General features: G+C 43.8%; 1 protein-coding gene across 1 annotated transcript in view; it reads left to right on the forward strand.

Moving 5' to 3' along the window:
- Positions 1-138: 138 nt before the first annotated feature.
- The window catches only part of Snrpc (small nuclear ribonucleoprotein polypeptide C), a 60621-nt gene continuing 38351 nt past the window's right edge, over positions 139-22408 (forward strand). Inside the window, exons 1-2 of the mRNA XM_013516970.1 lie at positions 139-328; positions 3205-3261. The gene's annotated coding sequence lies outside the window, so the exon portion shown is untranslated. The remainder of the gene's footprint in view (positions 329-3204; positions 3262-22408) is intronic.

The following is a 22408-nucleotide window of genomic DNA, read 5'->3' on the forward strand; positions in this document are numbered from 1 at the left end:
GGCTCCGCCGCCTCCGCCTCCTCCCGCGCCGCGCCCACTGCGCACGCGTGGTCGCCCTAGGCCCCGCCCCTTCCTTTCCCGACGAAGGCCCGCCCCTCAGTGCCGTCATAACCCCGTGACGTCTCCCGCGTGACCTCACCTCGGTGGAGCGAGGGGCCGGGAAGCGGGAAGGAGGAAAGGGCGGACCTAGCGGTGGGGCGGAGGAGGAGGCGGCTCTTGGCCGGGTGCTCTCCCCGCCTCGGCCCCACCCACAAGGGGAAGAGTAAGAGCCTGGTGTTGGGGTGTCAACTCGGGAGCCTTCGCCTGTGACGCCACCACCATTTTGCAGGTGAGGAACTTGGTGTCCAGGGAAGCGCAGAGACCACGACAAGGTCAAGTAGCAGAATGCATACAAGACCCAGCGCTCCCAGTCAGAGGTGTGCCTGGCTCTGGAAGGACTTGTTTGTCCTCACTCTCACGGAGGGATGCTGCCGGGAGTTCCCCCACCCGCTTCATGAAGATTACCTCAGTTTATCGGTGCTGTTTGTGTTACGCAACCGCACCCGTAAGTCTTTCGAAAATAAAGGCGGCCTCAGTACAGTCAGTCTTAGGATCAGAGGAACGGCACCCACTCCATCAAGACCAACCCTCCCAAAACACAAGTTAAGTGTTCATGAGAATTTGGCAAACCTTCTGTCTATAAAAAAATCCGAGGCGAAGTGTTGCTGTATCCTCTGTGTGGTGCATATATCTGGTTAAGGTTCCATCTGAAGATCAAATAATAAGAAAGAATCCTAGAGATTCTCTTGTCTACCCCTTCTGTCAGTATTTTCTAAACATCACGTGTTGCCTCACACTGCTCGCTGGGGTTTGAGGTGGGCAATGGGGGAGAAATGCGCTCCTCCCTTCAAGTAGCTCTGTCTAGTTTGGGAGTAAGAGAAGTGTGAGTCAGAGAGTTTACATGCCTTGTCCAGAAATACAGTGCAGCCAAACTAGAACCCCCTTGCTGATTCTTTATGAAGAGCGTTTCCCATAACAATTTCAATAGAATAAATTGAGAAAAGTGACTAGTACTGTGGGGCGCCAGGTTTTGAAAAGGGAAAGCATTTTATCCCATCTGTCCCACTATCAAATAAAAATGAGTAAAATAGCCTTTAAAAAACCTAGATTCTGAGCAAGGTGAAGTGGCTCACGCCTATAATCCCAACACTCTGGAGGCTGAAGCGGAAGGATCGCTGTGAGTTTGAGGCCAGCCTCGGCTACAAAATGAGTTCAAGGCCAGCCTGAAGTGCTTAGCGAAACCCTGTCTCAAAAAGACAAAACAGGGCCGCGGATATAGCTCAGCGGCACAACGCCTGCCTGGCAAGCGCAGGGTCATGAGTTCGATTCCCAGTACCAAAAAAAAAAAAAAAAAAAAAAGACCTCAACTAAAAAGACAAAACAAACAAAAAAACCTAGGTTCTGGGATCACACACATTTGGAATTCAATTCTCATTCTCCCAATTAGTAATAACTATAGTGCCTGCTCAGGTAGGCTTGTTGGGAGGGTTAAATGAGGTAACAATGTTTAAGCCAGTAAGAATGGTGGCTAGTCTTATGGCAGTAAACATGAGGAGATGTCTGTGGATTAGACAGTGATACAAGTAGGAAGGGATTGTTTCTTTACCTACATCCTCTTCTATTTCCCTTCCTGATCCTCTATTAAAATATGAAAAGTGCAGCTGAGTAAGGTGGCACCTACCTGTAATCCCAGCATCAGGGGGGGCTGAGGCAGGAGGACTAACATGAGTTCATGACCAGCCTGAACTACAAAGCAAGACCCTATCCCAAAAAAGCAAACTATGAGAAATGTGTGTTCTTTCTGTCTCTCTTTTCCTCTCTCTCCCTGTGACTACCCTTATAGGAAACACCATAAACAGCATATGATAATAAATAAGATTTATAAATTTATACTATATAGTAGTTTTTTGTTTGTTTGGTTTTTTCTTTTTTTTGAGATAAGGTCTCACTATGCAGTTCAGGTTGACCCTGAACTCACTATGTAACCCAGACTGGCCTCCGATTCATGTTGATCCTCCTGCCTCAGCCTCCTCAGTGCTGGGATCACAGGCATGTGCCACCATGCCCACCTAATACTATACAGGTAGTTAAAAACATTTTATAAGAATCTATTCTTGGCCTTCTAAAACCTGTGTGGAAGTTTGAATCACTGGCATGAGCTAATTTTTGTGTGGTCACAATGTGGGACTATTTCACTAATATTAAGGAAAATTCAGCTTCCCTCAAGGTGAGCACAATTTTATGGATGATGGAATGGAAACAAAAAGATTATAAAAATCTCAGCATTAAAGTTGAAAAGAACTGAAACTATGTAGTTCAACCTCCTCATTTCAAAGGGAAAGAAATTGAAACCAAGAGAGGAAATTGACCTAAGATCATCCAGCTAGTGTGGGGTTTCCAAATTCTCAGTCTAGCACCCCATCCGCTATATCATGCTACATTTCCTTTATACAGTGAGTTCAGTTTGGACCATATGTATGAAATTACCAAAAATATTTGACCCAAAAATTAACTTGATGTTAGGTCACAGACTTCCTTGGAAGTGTCTTAACTTGCAGTAGCCACAGATTAAAATTGTGCTGGCCAGCAATCAAAAAGAAGATGTTAATTAGAAGTTGGTGACTCCATTTTAGAAGACTGATTCTAGAGAAGATGAAGATTCATGGCCAATTCATGCTGTACAAGGATCTTAGTTCACACCTAAACTAACCACACAATACAAAGAAATCCTTGCAAAAAGACCCAAGTGGGTCAACACTTGAGTGTATTATGGGAATGTCTCAAAGGAGCACCGTCACTCCTTAAGTAATTCTGAAACCTTGTGTGGAAATGTTTGATCCTCATGGCCTGGAGGTGTTACACCAGCAGGAACACTAAACATGTGCAGTACTTGGGACAGCCGGCACCAGGGAGAACTGTCCCTCTCTGCCTTAGTCAGTTTAGGGTGCTATGAGAAAAAAAACCACAGCGCATTAGAGGTGAAGGAAGAACCCTTTCCTGAAATTAAATGCTTCCATTGTAGGGATGTGATATGAGGAGGAGGAAACTGGATGGTGCCCATGTAGGAGACCCAGAGAAATGTGACTTTATAGGGATTATTAACATAACTATGGTTCCATCATAATGACTTTATAACTTCAGTGGGGCTTTTGTTTTGTTTTGCAGCCAGCCTGAAGAACTGGTTGAAGGACAAAGAGACAAATTGCTGGACATTGCTCCTAGGTAGGAAAGCCAAAAAATTATTCCAGAAGGGCTTTCTAGGGATGGGGTATGGTGGTGCCTGACGCTAATCCCAGCACCATGGGAAGCAGAGACAGGAGGATGGTAATTTCTAGCCATTTAGTGAGACCCTTCCTGACCCAAAATAAATAAATAAATGCTGCTAGGTGTGTAACAGGGATTTAGAGTCTAGGCCCACAGATGCCCAATGGACAGCTAAAAGCAAGATAAAGGTTTATAAAAAATTTTGTAGCTGGGCTCCTGTCACCCCTCAGGCTGAGGCAGGAGGATTGTACTAAGCTCAAGGCCAGCTACTACATAGCCTGAACTGCATAGCAAGACCCTGTCTCAAAAAAAAAAAAAATATTTTTTTAGTACATGTTTGCAGTACATATGGATTACATTCATCAGCAGGAGTTGGTACATGTACATAACACATCTTAGTTCTTTTTACTCTCCTATCCCAGAATAAAGCTTGATGCTTCTGCCTTCATTTTATATCTCATTAACTTAAAACTTTGAATCAGAAGCCTGCTCAGCTCTGCACGTAGGCCTGTTAATCACTGAAGGAGCATCTGTATAAGAAGGCTAAGTAGCCTGAAATTTACCTGATCTATGTCATCCCCTTCAAGACTGAAGACACCAAGATAAAGTAACTGAAGCAGTTTTCAAGATGTACAAGGACACCTAATTGCCAACCCGTATTATATCCAGGTCCAGAGCCCCTGGACTGATGCCTACAACTTCCAAGTCATTGTCCAAACCTGCAGCCACCTGAGAGTCCAGGAAAGCTAAGGTCCTCTCGCAAGCAGGAGCAATTATCCCAGGAGGGGAAGGGAGGCTGCCCCCGCCCCCCAGCAGAAGCCAGCATCTCATCCTGGGAACCAGATTAGCCCTCAAGCAATGGTGGCTGTCTAGGACCTCACAGAACCTGTCCTGAGATACTGATCAAAGAGCTGACTTCACTAGGATCAGCCTACACTGCCAGCTCTGCAAGCCCCCCAGCTATGCAGTCCCCACCCCTTGCATTTGCTTTCCTTTTCTGTAGAACTCCAAAGCTTCTGTCAGCCCCTTGAAGACAGATCTTCATGGCCCTGTGCTTCCTAGCATGGCCATGCTGATTAAAGCACCTTTCCCATCCTTCGCCACTGTTTACCTCCTCCATTAGTAGCTGAGCTTGGCCTGCTGGGACCCCAGGCACTGGCTCAGAACTGTGTCAGGGCCTGTGCCTGAAGTGGCCACTGCTAGGGCTATGCCGCAGACTAGCCAGTTTCTTTCTGAATTTCTTATGTAAGAAATTTAAACTGATCCTACATCCCCAGACCTGGTCAGTCTCAGGAGTCTTTTTGAGTGGGCAGGTCTTCCTATATCAGTGGTGGTGAACCTATGCTACATGTGCCACAACAGGGTGTTTGTATCATTGAAAACTCTGTTATTGTGCTTTTTAATGTATGATTTTTTTTTTAATTAAGACTTCAGGGGCCTGGGGATTTAGCTCAGCGGCAAAAAGCACCTGCCTGGCAAGCGCAAGGTCGTGAGTTCCGTTCCCGGTACCGGCGAAAAAACCAAAAAAAAAAAAAAAAGACTTCAGTATTCAAGTTTGATTGCAGTGTTTTGTTTTGTTTTTTTCTGTTTTGTTTTGTCTTTTTGAAGCAGGATCTCACTATACAGTTCAGGCTGGCCTTGAGCTCACTTTGTAGCCCAGGCTGGTCTCAAACTCGGGACAATCCTCCTGCCTCAGCCTCCCCAGTGCTAGGATTACAGACATGGGCCACCACGCCCGGCTAATTGCAGTGTTAGCACTTTGTGATAGTGAGTGGGTTCTGAGTGGCGGTTTGGGCACTCAGTCTCTAAAAGGTTTGTCATCATTGCCCAGCCTAGTGTTGGACTTGTGATCCTCTTACCTCAGCCTCCAGAGTGCTGGAATTATAGCCATGAGCCACCACACATAGCACACTCAAAGTTCTTAAAACAGTTAGTCCATTCTTTGATTCGGAAGTTGAGAGTCTAAGGAAGAAAGTGATTTATCTCACCAAGGCAGACTACAGTGCCTCCAGATCTCCAAGTCTTCAGACTTAGAATTACCAAGGCCAGCTATAGCTAAGGTCCTCCCCTCAATGATTTAGAGAAGACAGAGTCCAACTGCGTGAGGGTGTATTGTATTCTGCAATCACAGGCACTTGTGTTGTCATGGGTGATGGGGTCCTGGATGGGTTTAAGGTTTTTGTGTGTGATGAACAGAATTTGATGTGGCACGAGACAGTAAGGAGAAAGCAGCTAAGGCTCACACCAGCAGTGTCTTAGTTACTTTCCCTGTTGCTGAGACAAAATACCCGACACCCAAAGTTAAAGGAGGCAAGGTTTATTTAGCTCCCACTTTGTAGAGGTTTTAGTCCATAGTTGGCTGGCTCCAAGGCTGGGTGACATGGCACAGAGGCATTGCAGAGGGACATTGCTGAGGAGAAACAGTTTGTGGCAGGCAGAAGGCAGTAAGCTACAAGCGACAAGCCTCTTTCTGTCTTTTATATCTTATCTAGGCTACCCACCCGTAGAGTAGATAGCAGTCACACTCTTAATCTTAGAGTCACATTTTTTGTTTTGTTTTGTTTTTTTTCTGGTACCGGCAATCGAACTCACAACCTCACGCTTGCCAGGCAGGCACTGTGCCATTGAGCTAAATCCCCAGCCCCCTTAGCGTCACATATGAATCAACCCCTGCATTACGTCCTTAACCCAAGCATCACACACTCTATATCCAGCCACCTCCGAAAAAGTCCCACCTGTGAGTGCATGAGGCGGGACATCTAGGCACAAACTATTACAAGCTGAAAGAAAAATAGCACAAGTACCAACGACATTGGATTTAAGAATTTAAAAATGGCCGTGTGTGGTGGTGCACGCCTATAATCCCAGCACTTGGGAGGCTGAGGCGGGAGGGCTGCAGTCAGCCTGGGGTACATAGTGAGTTGAAGGCCAGCCTGAACTCACCAGGGAGACCCTGCCTCAAAAAACTGATGACAACAACAACAACAATAAAAACCCCCAAAACAAAAAAGAGAGTAGGCTGCCGAAGTGCTGTCCAGGAGAGCTGACCAAGGCCCTGATGATTCTCCATGCATTGAAGAGCATCTTACAGTAAAGTCTTTCATAAGTAAGGTTTGTTCTTTTTGTGTTGTTTTCAAAGAGGGGCTCATGATGTAGCCCAAGATGGCCTCCAGTGCATGATTCTCCTGCCTCAGCCTCCAAAGTGCCGGGATTGTAGAACAGCTGTAAGAGCCGGCTTTTCTTTACAGTCTCCCATTTCTCTGTCCTTGACTACAAACACACCAGCAAGGGACTCCAGGGAGAGGAAGGACCAGCTAAGGTACACTCTCCTCTGCGAGAGACACCCCTCCAAAATGTGTCCCCCCAAAGCATGATAAGAGGACTGGAGCCCCCCAATTTGGGGTTTTCCAAGTTCCTTTTCACCATTCCCCTGCTCAAGAGATACACAACTGAGCAGCATCAGCCTCTTGGTGCTAACTCTTCTCCTGGGCGCTGTCTGATGGCCTGAGTCCCTTTTCTCCATTGTCCTAGTGAATGGAACAGTGCAAAAACAAAATCTGTGTTTGTCTCACACCCTTCAGCCTAGATTCACCCAAATGTAATCCTTGCACCCTCCTGACCCCTTCAGTTTACCAGAGCCAAAACATCTTCCACTGGCAAGCTACATGCAAAAGATTCAGTCTAGACCTGTATCTTTCATCATGCACCAAACTAAAATCAAAATGGATCAAAGATCTAAATGTTAAAAAGAAACACTTGCCAGGCATGGTGGTGCACACCTGTAATCCCAGCACCCAGGAGGCTGAGGCAGGAGTATCGTTGTGAGTTCGAGGACTACAAAGTGAGTTCAAGGCTAGCCTGAACTATGTAAGAGACCCTGTCTCAATAAAAAAAAAAAAACCTAAAAACCAAAAAATCAGAAACCCTTAGTCTGCTGAAAGATACAATAAGTACAGCTCTTGAAACCATAGGCAATAGGAGGGAACTTTCTGAACAGAACCCCAATTGTGCAGGAAATAATACCAAGAATCAACAAATGGGGTCATGTCAAATTAAAAAACTTCTGCACAGCAAAAGAAGCAAAAAACAATGAAAATACAACCTACAGAATAGGAAAAAATTTTCCCCAGCTATTCTTCAGGCAAAGGAATACAATATCTAGAATATATAAAGGAACTCAAAACAATTGAACCCCTTCAAAATCAAAAAATCAAAAAATGAGCAACTGAAATGAATAGACACTTCTCAAGAGAAGTACAAATGCCCAATAAATACATGAAGAATGCTAACATCACTGGCAATTAGAGAAATCAAAATTAAAACAACAATGAGATTCCATCCTACCACAGAAAGAATGGCCATCATCAAGAAGTAAAATAATAGCCAGGCATGGTGGCACACACCTGTAATCCCAGCACTCAGGAGGCTGATGCGGGAGGATCTCTGTGAGTTCAAGGCCAGCCTGGCCTACATGGTGAGTTCAAGGCCAACCTAAACCGCATAGCAAAACCCTGTCTCAAAAAGACCAAAAACACAAACAAAAAAATCAAATAATAACAAATGCTGGTGAGGCTGTGGGGGGAAAAGGAATACTTGGTGGGAATGTAAACTGGTACAACTGAAGCAGGAGATAAGTGGGATCCCAAACCAAGCCACCCAGACACAGTAGGAGCAAAAGGTCCCTTGGGGGACAAGTATCCATCAAAGGGCCCTGAATAACAGGGTCTTGGTTTTAGTTTTATACCATTCTTATTTCACGGGACAACCTTGTATTGGTGAGCTGTTGCAGAAGCAGAAGTGAAACGGGGGTGGGGAGAGTGAGCAATGGGAAGGCAAGAGCCCAGCATTCTGGTAGACTCTTGTTCTGCATCCTTTAAGCTCTGCTGACACAACCACTATGCAAATCAGTATGGCGAGTCCTCAAAAAACTGAAACTAGAAATTGCATTTGAATCAGCTCCTCCCCTCCTTGGAGTCTTCCCAAAAGTCACCATAATAACAGTGACACATGTATACCCGTGTTTATAGCATAGCTCATAATAGCTAAATCTTGGGAGCAGCCTAGATGTCTGTCAACAGATGAATGGATAAAGGAATTGTGTTTTTTACACACAATGGAGTACTATTCTGCTGTAAAGACAAACTTGAATCACTTGCAGAAAAGTGGATGCACCCTGAGACCATAATGTTAAATAAATTAGACACACAAGTTTAAATATCTCCAGGTTTCTCTTATATGAGAAACCCACAAATAAATAAAGAGCAAGATAAAGGATAGATAATAAGAAGTAGAGAGATAGATCCTTCTCTAATGGGAGAGACGTCAAGAGATGGAGGGAGAACAGCGTGGTGTCACATTCCTGTAATCCCCACTCTGGAGGCTGAGGCAGGAAGATTGTTGCAAGTTCAAGACCAGCCTGGGCTAGAAAGTGCTCAAAGCCAGCCTAAACTGCATAGCAAGACCCTGTTTCAAAAAGCAAAAAGAGAGAGAGACAGGGGGAGAGAGGGAGAGAGAGAGATGGAGAGAGAGAGAGAGAGAGGGACAGGGAGAGGGGGGGGAGGGAGAGGGAGGGAGAGGGGAGAGAGAGAGGGAAAGGGGATGAAAAAGGAATTGAGATGTGTTCGGATCAGGCACCAACTCCACATAAGGAATGCAAGCATTATGTACTGCAAACATGTACTAATAAAAATACAGAGATTTTTTTAAGAAATGAGGAGCGCTGTACCACTGAGTTTCATCCCCAGCCCTTTTTATTTTTTGAGAGATCTCACTTAATTGCATAGGCTGACCTTGAACTTGAGATCCTCCTGCCCCAGCCTCCCATGTGGCTGGGATTACAGGAGTACAACACTGGGCCCAGCTCTGATTCTTAAACTGGTGTTTGTCAGAGTATAGTTCCCTAGTCTACTTACATCAGAGTCACTTTAGGAGAGGGGACTCTTCAAAACTGTCCATTCCTGGCTCCTAGCACCCTATTATCTGAGTCAACCTGTGTGGGATAGAGCCCAGGAATCACCAGGGGATTTTTTTATGCATATTAAAGTTTGAAGATTATTGCTTTAAACAAACACAGTTTGTTGTTTATTGATGTTTTGGTCAATAGTTCAACTTGGTTAAAGATTAACAAATTAAACCCTATCTCCAGGGGTATGTTTGACTTAACATCTGTTTCACAAAAGCAAATAAGGTGGAAAAAAAACACTCTGGGTGATTGAGAATATGCACAGTTACATACATAAATCCATACATTTCCCAGATGGGCAATAATACATATTAAAAGCCTTCTAAATGCCTCAGCCTGGATTTTCCATTCCTAGTCACGTATCCTAAAGAAATAATTTAATGAGTAAATTAAGATACAAGAATGTTTATTTTAGCTGGGGGTTATGGTGCCCACCTGTCATCCGAGCATTCTTGGAGGCTTGAGGCAGGAGGATTGCAAATTCAAGCCCAGCATGGGCAATTCAGCAACTTTGTTAAGACACTGTCTCAGAAAATAAAGAAATAAAAATATAAATACAAAGTGCAGGGACAGTAGCTCAGTATGAAAACCCTGAGTCCAATCTCCAGTTTAAAAAACAACCCCCCCATCCCACTTTGTTTTATTTTGATAATTCAATTTTATAAAAAATAATTTTAAATGAAATTTGAAGGGCTAAAATACAAAATGTTAAGAGCACTTGTCCCTGTGAGATGATGATACAGGAAAAATACATTTTCTTCTTTGTAATTTTTTCTTTTTCCTTGTTTTAAATTTTTTTTTTCAGTCCTGAGGATTGAACCCAGGGTGTGGTACATGCTAGCATACTAGATAAGCTTCCTACCACAGAACTACATCCCAGATCTAGTTTGTTCGTTCGTTTGTTTTTTGAGGTGAGGTTTTGCTAAATTAGCCAGGCTGGCCTGGAACTGCTACTGTTCTCAAGTAATCTTCCTGCCTCAGCCTCCAGAGTAGTTGGAATTATATATAATTTTTATAGTCAGAAAAAAGCAACAGAACCTTATCTATTTTGATTTTTTTTCTTACCTATTTTGAATGAAAGGACAGACCACTTGTGTTTCATCCAGAAAATTGGATTAAAGTCTCAGTTCTACTCCTTTGTACCTTGCTTTTCTCTGAAACCCAGGTGGTAATATCTGTCCTATCTCCCTCACAGAGTACCTGTGAAAGAAAATGTGAAATGTTTTGCAGATTATAAACTCATTGATAAAGTATAGTGTATTATTAAGTCTTCATTTTAACCTCAGAGATCTAAATTTATTCAGTACTTACCTATGCAATCATCTATCCTCAAGCATAATGCTAGACTTTTTTATTTTTTAAAACTGTGTTTTACTTTATATTATGGAAAATTATAAACATACAAGAGAACAGACAAAATAGTATAATGAATTATCATGTGTACCTCACCAGGTTCAGTAGTACCAACGGACACCCCAACCTCTTTATCTCTTCCTCTCACCCACTCCTCCTCCCTCCCGTGTTAACTTACTGAACTTACTGCAAGGCTTGAAACTGACATTTAGCTCAGTAACATTTGTGGGCACAAAAGAAAATTTCAGTTCCCAGTTCCTCAACTAAAATGCCAGTCCAAAATGTACACTTTACTTTTTTTTTTTTTTTTTTAAGATGAGGTCTTATGATGTAGTTCCAGCTGGCCTTGAACTCACTATGTAGCCTAGGCTTGCCTTGAACTCCAGCAGTCTTCCTGCCTCAGCCTCCAGAGTGCTTGGATTACTGGTGTGTGCCACCATGCCTGGCCCAAAATGTACATTTTAAAAGGGTAACTTTTATGCCAGGCCTGTTGGCCCATGCCTGTGTTCTTTTTAAAAAGACAGTTGTTAACATGTGTTTGACCCTTGGCAAAATGTCTAGCATTTAGAAACATCATATGATGAATTACTTCTCATCAATGCTATGGTGTCACTTCAGTCTGTGAGATGGGTATTGAAAGGGATCAGAACATGCTGCTTGGCATGTGGAATGAACCCAGAGCTTTGATGCCTGCTAGGCAAGTGCTCTGCCCCTGTGCTACTTCCTGAGCCCTTTTCTTACTGTTTTATTTTGATGCAGGATCTCCCTAAGTTGCCTTGGCTGGTCTTGAACTTGTAATCCTCCTACATCAGCCTCCTGAGTAGCTGGGATTACAGGCCTGTACCCATGCACCCGACTGCATATTGATCATTTTGAGCTAAAGGCAATTGATGCGACAGGTGCAGAAAGGACTCTCTGTGTTCCCCATTTTTGCCTAAGCACAGATCTCAAGTTTCTTGTGAAAGTGGTGCCCTCCTGGCACCAGGAAGGGGCTGTTCTTATCACTGGGCACAAGCTGTCACTGGAGACCAGGAGTTGCCAATAAGTCTGCACAAAGAACCTTCTTAAAAAACTCCTGGGGGCCGGCGGTACAGCTCAGTGGCACAGTGCCTGCCTGGCAAGCACAAGGTCCTGAGTTCAATTCCTGGTACCAAAAAAAAAAAACAACAAACCTCTTATCTTCCATTTGTTTGCCTTCTGTAGTGGATTTTTTGTTGTTGTTGTTTTTGTTTTTTCTCCGGTACCAGGAACCGAACTCACGACCTTGCGCTTGCCAGGCAGGCGCTTTGCCGCTGAGCTAAATCCCCAGCCTCTTCTGTAGTGGATTGACAACTGGTGGTCAACTTATAACCCCTAGCTGAACTGAGTAAGCGTGGTGCTGGGTGTGGGAATCCCACCTGAGGACTGTTGCCAGCAGCATTAGAAGCAGAACTGGAGAAGAAAAAGTGAGGCTTTGGGAGCTGGTAAAAAGCTGTTGCGAGCTGGTGGAAGCTGTGAGGAGCTGTTGGTTCTGTTGGAGGAGCTCTTCATGCTGGCTTTCCTGATGAAATCGGCTGTTTTCATCCTCCGAGGAGCTCAGGACCTTGTTGGCACTGAGAATAGCTTCAGTTCACTTTGGGGGAGCTCTGGTCCTTACTTCGAGCATGACTCCCTTGCTCCGGAGGGGAAGATGGTACACTGCCAGTCTCTTGGAGAAGTTTGCTGTGTTGGCTTTCCTTATGGGAATTCAGCTGTCTTCCCCATCAGAGGAGTTCGAGACCTCACTGTTGCTGAGGACGGCTGTGGTACTTTTCAGGGGAGCTCTGATTCTCACTTTGTGCATTGCTTCCTGGCTCCAGTGCAGACCCCTCAGCCTGCTAGCACAGATCCTTCATCCCACTGGCACAGACTTTCTAGATTCTACCACTGACCTTTGGGCCTTCCCAGCGCAGATCCGTGAAACAGGCCTGTGTGAGACATTGTCATGGGCTCTAGGCCTCCAGTTGGATTCATGGGAGGCACTGTTGTGGGCTCTAGGTCTTCAGTTGGACTCATACAGGACATTTCTGTGGGATCCAGGCCCTTAGCTAGATTCCTTGGTCTTAGTGTATAGACAGATTTTCTGCACCCTTGTATATTTCTTTGGGTGACTATTATAAATAATCTTATAAACTGTGTGTCCTATATTGTTTCACCTTGCAAAATAACCCCCAAACCATAACACCTTCCTACTCCTAGAAACCCAAGTCCCTTTCCCTTTGTCTTGCCTCTTCTCCACAAGTGTTACCCTTTGTCAAAGTAGTATAGAAAGCCACACATGATGGTGCATGCCTATAATCTCAGCACTCTGGGAGGCTGAGGTAGGAGAATCACAAACTATGGGCTAGTCTGGGCCACTTAGTGACTTAGAGTGCCCTGTCTCAAAATAAAAAAAAAAAAATTTAAAAAGGGGCTAAGAATGTAGTTCAGTGCAAAAGTTCTGGGTTCAATTCCAGAACAACAGCAGCAGCAGCAGCAGCAGCAGCAGCAAAGTCAATACATCCAACTGCATTCTTAAGGGTTTATCCTTCCTCTTTTCCTATGAAGCCTCATGTTGTATTAAAAATATTAACATCAGACCTGGTGTGGTGGCACACACCTGTGATCTCAGCACTGAAGAGGCTGAGGCAGGAGGATGGATTCAAAGCCAGTGTGGGCTACAGTGTAAGACTCTGCCTCAAAAAACAAATTATATAAATATTAACCTCAAGTAAAATATCTGTGCTTTTATTCCTAGTAATCTTTTTTTCCCCAATTTCCCAAGCAGGCCCAAGTCAGAGAACTAAAGGGGTAAAAGGAAAAAAAAATTGCTCTCCTGCACTATAAACTTTCCTCAAAGAAAACAAACCAAAATTTCCAACAAGTAGTCAGGCGTGGTTGTGCACTCCTATAATCCCAGCACTCCTATAATCCCAGCACTCAGGAGGCTGAGACCCTCCTGGGTTTACAAAGTGAGTTCAAGGCCAGCCTGAACTGCATAGTGAGACCTTGTCTCAAAAAGACCAAAAAAAAAAAAAAAAATTCCAACAAGTTCACTAAGAAACAAACAAGTCAAAGGTTAACAGTGACAATATTGTGTCAAGTGTGGTCATTGGATTATGACCCATGTTCCCTTCAATTTACATTGAAACTTCCTACAGTAAAAATCTTCTATGACTCATAACATATGCACCTTAAATTTTTTTATGCCATTTAGCCATATTATCTCTCCATATTATTATCAGAGAGCGTTCTACTAGAACTTTACCCCACTATCACTGATTAAAAACCATTTCTCTTTGATTGTTTGATCAATCTTACATTCTTATGTCTGGTGGACTAAACAACTTCATTAAAGATAACAGTATGTAATATAGCAGCCATTGTAAATTCCTATCATTCCTATCAAAATAATTTGAAGTCATGTATCATTTTTTGCTGTTTTTGTGTTGTTTTGACTTTGTCTTCATTGTTTTGTCAGTTTTTTTAATTTTTAAAAGAAAAAAAAAACATTCTTAAAGATATGTATGTAGCTCATCCTCGAGCCAGTCATAGGGGCCTTAAAGTGCAACAGATCTTAGATGTCAGTACAGTGTCCTACTAGCTATGAGGTTGGATAAATGGCCTTTTTTTTTTTTTTTTTTTTCAATTTTTGTCTTTTTGAGACAAGGTCTTGCTATGCAGTTCAGGCTGGCCTTGAACTCACTTTGCAGCCCACCTGGCCTCGAACTTGCAGCAATCCTCCTCTTACCTCAACCTCCTGAGTGCTGGGATTACAGGCATGTGCCACCATACCCAACAAAATCGCCTTTTCTAAGCCTTATTTTCTACCTTCTAAAGTTAGTTTGAGCTGTGGATATAGCTCAGTGGCACACATACCTGCCCCGCAGGTGTAAGGTCCTGAGTTTGATTCCTAGTACAAAAAAAACAACTAAAGTTACTTTGAGGGCTGGAGATATAGCTCAGTGGCACAGCACCTGCCTAGCAAGCTTGAGATCTTGAGTTCAATTCCTGGTACCTCCCCACTCCAAAAAAAAAAAGTTAATTTGAAACTTAATTAAGGGAAGATACAGTAATGCACTTAGCAAGATGCCCAACACATAGTGGAGGGACAGTAACATCTCACAAGGTCTCCCATTTATTTGTAAATGAGCTTTAGGAGCTGGGTGTGGTGGTGCCCACCTGTCATCCCAACAATGGGAAGCTGGCTGGGGATATAGCTCAGTGGTGCAAGCGCCTTCCTGGCAAGCGTGAGGTTGTAAGTTCGATTCCTGGTACCAAAAACAACAACAACAACGACGACAACAACCAACATTGGGAAGCTGAGGCAAGAGGATCACTGCGAGTTCCACACCACCAGTCTAGGCTACATAATGAGCTACATTAGCTTATTACATTACATGAGCTACATTAGCTACATTAGCTCATTACTAAGTAGCTACATAAGGCCAGCCTGAACTCTATAATGAGACTGTTTCAAAAACCTAAAAAGACCTTTAGGAAACAGAACCATAGATGATGATTTCACATTGATGGGTGAAGAAACTGACAAGGTTGATGAGAAGGGCTGGGATTGTAGAGGCAGCAGATCGCTCAAATTCTCTTAGGAAAATGAAGATTGGGACAACCACTTGGCATAGCTATGACCTGGAAAAATCTAGGAAAGTTAAGGAGGCATTTTCCCATGCATATGCTCACTTGTGTGCCTAAGGATACATCTAAAAATGTCCACTGCAGCAACATGTACAAGAATAAAACATCAGAAGCAATCTGAGTATCCAACAGGATAGATAGACAGGATAAGATTCTGATAGCCAAATTGTAAGCAAATCATGAATGAAACACCTACAATTAAACTGGCTGAACTAGCCACATGTGCCCACATAGTTGTTATCTTAGCACTCTGGGAGGCTGAGGCAGGAGGCTCACAAGTTCAAGTTCAGCCTGGACCACTTGGCAACTTAGACCTTGTGTCAAAATATAATATAAAAACAGCTACAGCTATAACCTAGTGTGAAGGCCCTGTGTTCAATCCCTGATCCTAGGAGTAAAAAGGATAATCGATATACAAACTTTGCACCTATTCAATGTGCACAATTTGACAAACTCAGACATAGACAAACACTCATGACGCTGTCCCAAGCTCAAGGTAACAGACATATGAAACACTCCAAAAGTTTTCAGAGCTATATCCTGTTTATCCTTGGTCTTTCTGAGCTTTTATATTTGTTTTCTTTTGTCATAAGAACATTTAATATGAGACCTACCTTCTTAACACATCTTGAAGTGCACAATACTATATTAAGTATAGGCCCTATTTATTCAGATCTCTAAAATTTCTTCATCTAGCATAACTGAAACTTTATACACATTGAACAACTTTCTTTTTTTTTTCCCAGACAAGGTCTCACTACATAGCCCAGGCTGGCCTTAAACTCTTGGCCACCCTCTTGTCTCAGCCTCCCTGGTGCTAGAATTACAGGTGTGTCTCACTGTACCTATTCAGATTTCAGACCTTCAGATTTCTGACCTTCAGTCTCCAGATCAAACTTTGCTGTCCAAATTCAGATTTCTGACCTTCAGTCTCCAGATCAAACTTTGCTGTCATCCCACCTGGTATTATTTGCTCTGCTCAAGTCTCTTGATACGTCTTTGAAATGCCTTATACTTTTACCTTTTATAGTATCTTTCTTATTCAGGGTTCCTTTCTCACAATTTGTAAGTGTTACCTATGGCAGTGACACCCCCTCCCGTCCTGCTCAGAAATCCTTAACTCTCTTGGAAACACCTTTCTTCTGGTAAAAGTGGTTTCCTCTCTCAGCTCCTCCCCAGAGAAGCCCCTTCACAAAGCCATGGCTGCAGCTTATGCTTAGGAAATCTGCTCCTGTTTTTCCTCTGCCGTTGCCCTGCCTGAAGCACACGAACTCCTTCCACAGAGTTCCCAAGGGGTTTTGTTATGTGTACTCATTTGCTAGTAGAACATTCAGATCTGGAGCAAATCAGCAAAAACACTGCAGAAGGAAAAGATGCACAGCAGCAGCCTCTGTTCAAGTGACATAAAGTTGACACAAACGTCGTGACTATCTGCTCTGATTTTCTCCCTGACAGGGACAATCCTGGTGGGAAAACAGCAGTAATTCGCCCATGGCCACGAAGCCTCAGACACAGCTGAGCCTAATATTCTGCCACTGTGTACTTTTGCTTTACTGGATTTCTCAAACAATTCCCTACCAAAAGACCTCCGCGAGGGGTGCCGACATAATCAGGCTAGAATCTGGCCCTGGCTGGATTTCTGGTTGTGTTCACCCACACAAAACCAGAAACATGAGTGCTGGTTTATATCTGGATGCTCCCTCAAAAGCCTCATGCACCCAGAAGTGGGGGCTTGTGGGAGATGACTGGACTACAGTGATGCTACTGCTGGCTTTGTCGTAGGCAGTGGGGCCTGGTGAGAAGAGCGGGTCACCATGAGCATGGCCTGGAATGGTTCATCTCCCTGCCCAGCTCCTCCCTCTTCTCTGCTTCCTGGCCACCATGATGTGAGCATCTTTCCTCTGCAGCAAGCCCTTCCACTGTGCCTTCCTGCTCTGGAGCCAGCTATGGTCAGAAGTACAACTCTGAGCCAAAACAAACCTTGCCTCCTTTAAGTTGTGGGTGTTGGGTATTGTGTCCTAACAATGAGAAAGTGGCTAAGACAGATTTTTGGTACCAGGAGTGGGGCTATTACCTCACCATGTCGCTTGCAGGAGGAGTTCAGGAAGGATTGGAAATGCAGGCTGGGAAAGCAGCCCCAGAATGCTATGAGTCACACTTGATGGGAGATTCTGGTCAGAGCTCAGAAGACCAGAATGCTGATAGAAATGCATGTGGCAAACAAACAAAAATGCATAAAAAGCCGGTGTGGTGGCACATGCCTGTAATCTCAGCACTCAGGAGGCTGAGGCAGGAGGATTTTTGTGAGTTTGAGGCCAGCCTGGCCTACAAAGTGAGTTCAAGGCCCGCCTGAACTGCATAGTGAGACCCTGTCTCAAAAAGACCCAAAAAAAAAAAAAAATGTAGATGGTAAACAGCAGGTTCAGGAGGTTTCAATGGGGAACAAGGGCTGCAGTGGCAGTTAAACTCCAGACCATGTGTTTTACACTGTGGCAGAAAATTTGCCTATGTTTTGCCTATGTCCTGATACTTCATAGGAAACCGAGATTAAGGGCAATGGACCAGTTAATCTGGTAGAGGAAATTTCAAGGCTGTGGCATGGGTACTGTTGCTAGCTCTACTATGAGTCAGGAGCAAAAAGCCCATTTGAAAGTTTTGAGTTTCACTAGAAAGAAAGAACCTGCAAAGTTTTGGCCAAGGAAAGTGTGGTTGCTGATTAAATGTGGTTGCTGAAGATTAAAAGGAAGCCAAATACTTTGGATCGAACAATAGGGAAAAAAGTTTAAGGGTGTGTCAGGAACCAGCAGATTTCTACCTTTTGCAAGCTCAAAACTGTAAAACCTTATTTTGGGAGGAGAGCCCCAGGGGGTTGTGCTCAAGAACAGCTTCCTAGGGAATTTGTTCTCCAAGATTTGGAATTGGTTCACAGTACTTAGCTATTCAGGCACTTGAAGCCCTCTGCAGCCACAATTCAAGGAGGCCTGGCAACTATTTGGGCTGACAACAACCAGATCTTGACATCATCTATATGGTGGTGATTTTTCAGCCATGCAGAATACAAGAGTTGTAGGGTCAGGAAAGTTTCCAACTAGATTTTATTTTATTTTTTGTTTTGGTTTTTGGTTTTTCTCCAGTACCGGGAACCAAACTCACGACCTTGCACTTGCCAGGCAGGCGCTTTTGCCGCTGAGCTAAATCCCCAGCCCCCCAACTAGATTTTAGAAGAAGGCCTGGCAGGTCAGGCAGTGTGCTCCTGGGAGGGCAGTGTGTGAGACTGTGAGTGTGAAGCCAAAGGTGCAGTGGAGACCCAGAATGTTGGAGAAGCCAGAAATGTTGAACACCTGAGGAAAGCCACAAGGAGTGAGCAAAGTCAGCCCAAGAGAGGAGCCATGAGGGCTACCTCCACCAGCAGTGCCACAGGGGCAGGCCACTAAGGCCCTTTTGAGTTCACATCTCATCACAGCTTTCTCTTACGGCTGGACATAGAACTCTAGGCTTTCATGTTTGCCCTGCTGGATTCTACTCTTGCTATGGGCTCATTCCATTCTTCATCCTTCTTCCTCCCCTTTGGAATAGGAGTGCTCATCCTGTGCCATTCTATGTTGATAGTGTTGACTTCTTTTTGCTATTACAGAGCTCACAGCTAAGAGTAAACTCTCAGAGGAGACTTGGACTTGGACTTTTCCATAGCGCTCAGATTTGTAGGTCTCTTTGGCAACTCTTCCGGATGAACTAAAATATATTTTTCATAGAGATGCACATGAAGCTGGACATGGTGGCACATGCCTCATAATCCCAGTCCTGAGGAGGCTGAGGCATGGGGATTGCCACAAGTTCAAGACCAGCCTGGGTTATATGGTGAATTCAAGGCCAGCCTGAATGACACAGTAAGACTCTGTCTCAAAGAAAAAAAGAAAAAAAAAAAAAAAGACTCCCAAAAAACAAACAAAAACAGAAGCAAAGAAGTGAATTATTCTTTTTTTTTTTCTTTCAGTTTTTGAGACAGGATCTCACTATTAGTTCGGGCTGTCCTCAGACTCATGGCAGTCCTGCCTCACCCTCTCAAGTGCTGGGATTACAGACATGTTCCACTGCACCCGGCAGATTATTCATGTCAAAGTTACTTTAGGTAGAAACAAAGACAGAACAATATAAAAATAACTTCTTAAATATCAGATTACTTGAAGTTACTTTTCTTAAGGGTTAGAAGATTAAAGAATATAAAAATGACAGCCGAGGGAACTTCATTATTGTGACAATTGAAACTAACCTGTGAGGGAATTTTGACTGTTAAGATTTTCTTTCCTGATTTCTCAGAATTTCAGATAACAGTGTAGTTTCAGTTTGTCTTTCAGTATGTGGAAATTGAACACACAAAAACATTCCTGTCACACCCATTGTGAGGTTATAATATACATTGTTTTCTTGTTTTTTCCACAGTTCCTGGTTCATATCTCCCTCCCGTAAGCAGCCCCTAGAAATTAGAATTTCTGCTGGGTGTGGTGCCTGTAATCCCAGCACTCAGGAAGCTGAGGCAGGAAGAATACCATGGGTTTAAAGCCAGCCTGAACTACATAGTAAGACCCTGTCTCCAAGAAAACCCTAGAATGTTTCTTCTGCAAAGCAGGTCACAGAAACTCTGCCTTTCATCTACCTTGTTTGAGAGTTGATGGTAAGATCTCTTATTTCATAAGGGGTCTTGGGTGAGGGCAGTAGCTCAGTGTTAGAGCACTTGCCTTGTACATATGAGGCCCTGGGTTCAATCCCCAGCATCACACAGACACACACACACACACACACACACACACACACACACACACACAAACACACACAGGTCTTGTTCAATATTCAGGAGAAATCTGAAGTAGACGGACCTTGCTAGGTTTCCTCACTCAGCCTATTAGCATTAGAAGTGGCATGAAGTCCTCATAAAAACTCTAAAGGACAGGGTGTAGGCAGCTTTTGCTTAGCTGAAGATATAGCTTCTGGGAGAAGGGCATGCTGGGAAAGGGAATGGAGACTGCACTCCTCCTCTCACACCTCACTCTGTGCATTTTTCCACCTGAGCCCTTTGTAGTGTCCTTTATAAAGAGTTAGGAACAGGAACATGTTTCCCTGAGACCTGGAAACTGTCCAAGCACATGAATAAAACTGAAGGAAGGAATCATAGGACCCTCCACAGGTAGCCAGTTGGTAAGAAATAAAGGAAAAATAACCTGGACTCAAAGGCTTGCAGCTGGCCTCTAAAGCGTGTGTGGAGGGGACGGCCCTGAGAACTGAGTCCTCCACCTGGGTATCTGACTCTGTGGGTAGGCGTGTTGGAGCTGAATTAGGGGATACCCATATGGCATCTGCTGCAGAACTACTTGTGTGTTTGGTGTGTGTGGCCAGACACCGGAGCCTCTGGTGTCAGAAGTGATCTGTGCTGCGAGGACATAGTAGGAGAAATTGAGTTTGAGCTTCTTCCTACTGGGTTTTTGCTATTGTAACATCTCACTTGTCTAAAATAGAGCTCAGAGCCTCTGGAAGAAAATGCTCAGGCCGCACAATTATTCCAGGAGCTGCCTCATTTAAAACTAAAATAGAGGGGCTGGGGATTTAGCTCAGTGGCAAAGCGCCTGCCTGGCAAGCGCAAGGTCGTGAGTTCGGTTCCCGGTACCGGAGAAAAACCAAAAAAAATAAATAAATAAAATAGAGAACCAGAAGTGATAGTGCACACCTGTAATCCCAGTACTCAGGAGACTGAGGCAGGAGGATCCTTGCAAGTTCGAGGCCAGCATGAGGTACAAAGTGAGTTCAAGACCAGCCTAAACTGCATAGTGATACCCTGTCTCAAAAAGACCAAATAAATAAATAAATAAATAAGGCTAAAGATGTGGCTCAGTGGTAAAGCACTTGCCTAGTAAGCGCCAGGCCCTGAGTTCAATTCCCAGTACCACGGGGAAAAAAAACAACAGCCCTACTAAAGACAGTGAAAAGGTAAGCTACAGACTTGGAGAAGATATTCACAATGTCTATTAAGCCTTCCTCACGTATTATATAGCCCCCAGAGTTAAGTGAGTGAGAAACCAACACACACTTCACAGAAGAACACGTCATACTTCAGTACTCAACTGCTTGAATTTCTACTCTGTATTTTAAAACAAAAATTTTGTCCCTGCATCCACATCATTTGTTTGGCGCTCAGTGCCAAAGCTAGAACTTGTCCCTGTGGGTCACCTTGTGACTCCCCTGCCCTTTCCAGCCAAAACAATTAGGTACTTGACATTTTTGGTACTCCTTGCACCTGCTGGAATTAATTAGCAACAAATACCATGGTACCATTGTATCTACAAGTCTGGGGTGGTGATGCATTCCTTTGACCCCAGCTACTCCAAAGGCTGAGGCAGAGGGACTCACAAGTTCAAGGTCAGCCTATGGACCTTAGTAAGACCCTGTCTCAAAATAAAAAGAGCTGGGATTTACATATATATATATATATATATATATATATATATATATATATATATCTCCCACATTTCCAATAAGCCTCTTTGCCTTTTCAAATTCTTGTTGCAAATGAGATACACAATGAAATACACAATCATACGAGTGGCAAAAGCTTCAAAGACTGGCAATACCAAATATTGACAAGGTTGTGGAGCACCTAAAACTCTCATATAATTCTGGTGGGAATAAATTGGAAGGATTTTTAACCACATTGAAACTGGCTGTGTTATACTTGCAAGGCTGAGGCAGAAGGATCACCACAAGCCTGGGCTACATACTGAGCTCAAGGCCAGACTGAACTACACAGTGAGACCCTGTCTCAAAAGAAAAGCAGCGAGAGAGAAAGCAAGAAAGCAAGCAGCACTGGGAAGCTGAGGCAGGAGGATTGCTGCAAGTTTGAGGCCAGCCTGGGCTACATAGTGAGTTCAGGGGCAGCCTGAACTATAAGTGAGACCCTGTCTCAAAAAAACAAAACAAAAAAAAGGAAAGAAAGAAAGAAAAGAAAGAAAGATGGAAGGAAAGGAGGTGAGGAGGGAGTCCAAGGCTGTTCAGAGCAGTGTTGTTCATAATCACCAAGACATGGCAACAGCACAGATGCCAATGGGCAGCAGAAAGGATACACTGTGATCTGTCCACACAGTGGAAGAGTAA

Source organism: Chinchilla lanigera, unplaced genomic scaffold, assembly GCF_000276665.1.
Source record: "Chinchilla lanigera isolate Chin_1 unplaced genomic scaffold, ChiLan1.0 scaffold00036, whole genome shotgun sequence".
NCBI classification, from domain to species: domain Eukaryota; kingdom Metazoa; phylum Chordata; class Mammalia; order Rodentia; family Chinchillidae; genus Chinchilla; species Chinchilla lanigera.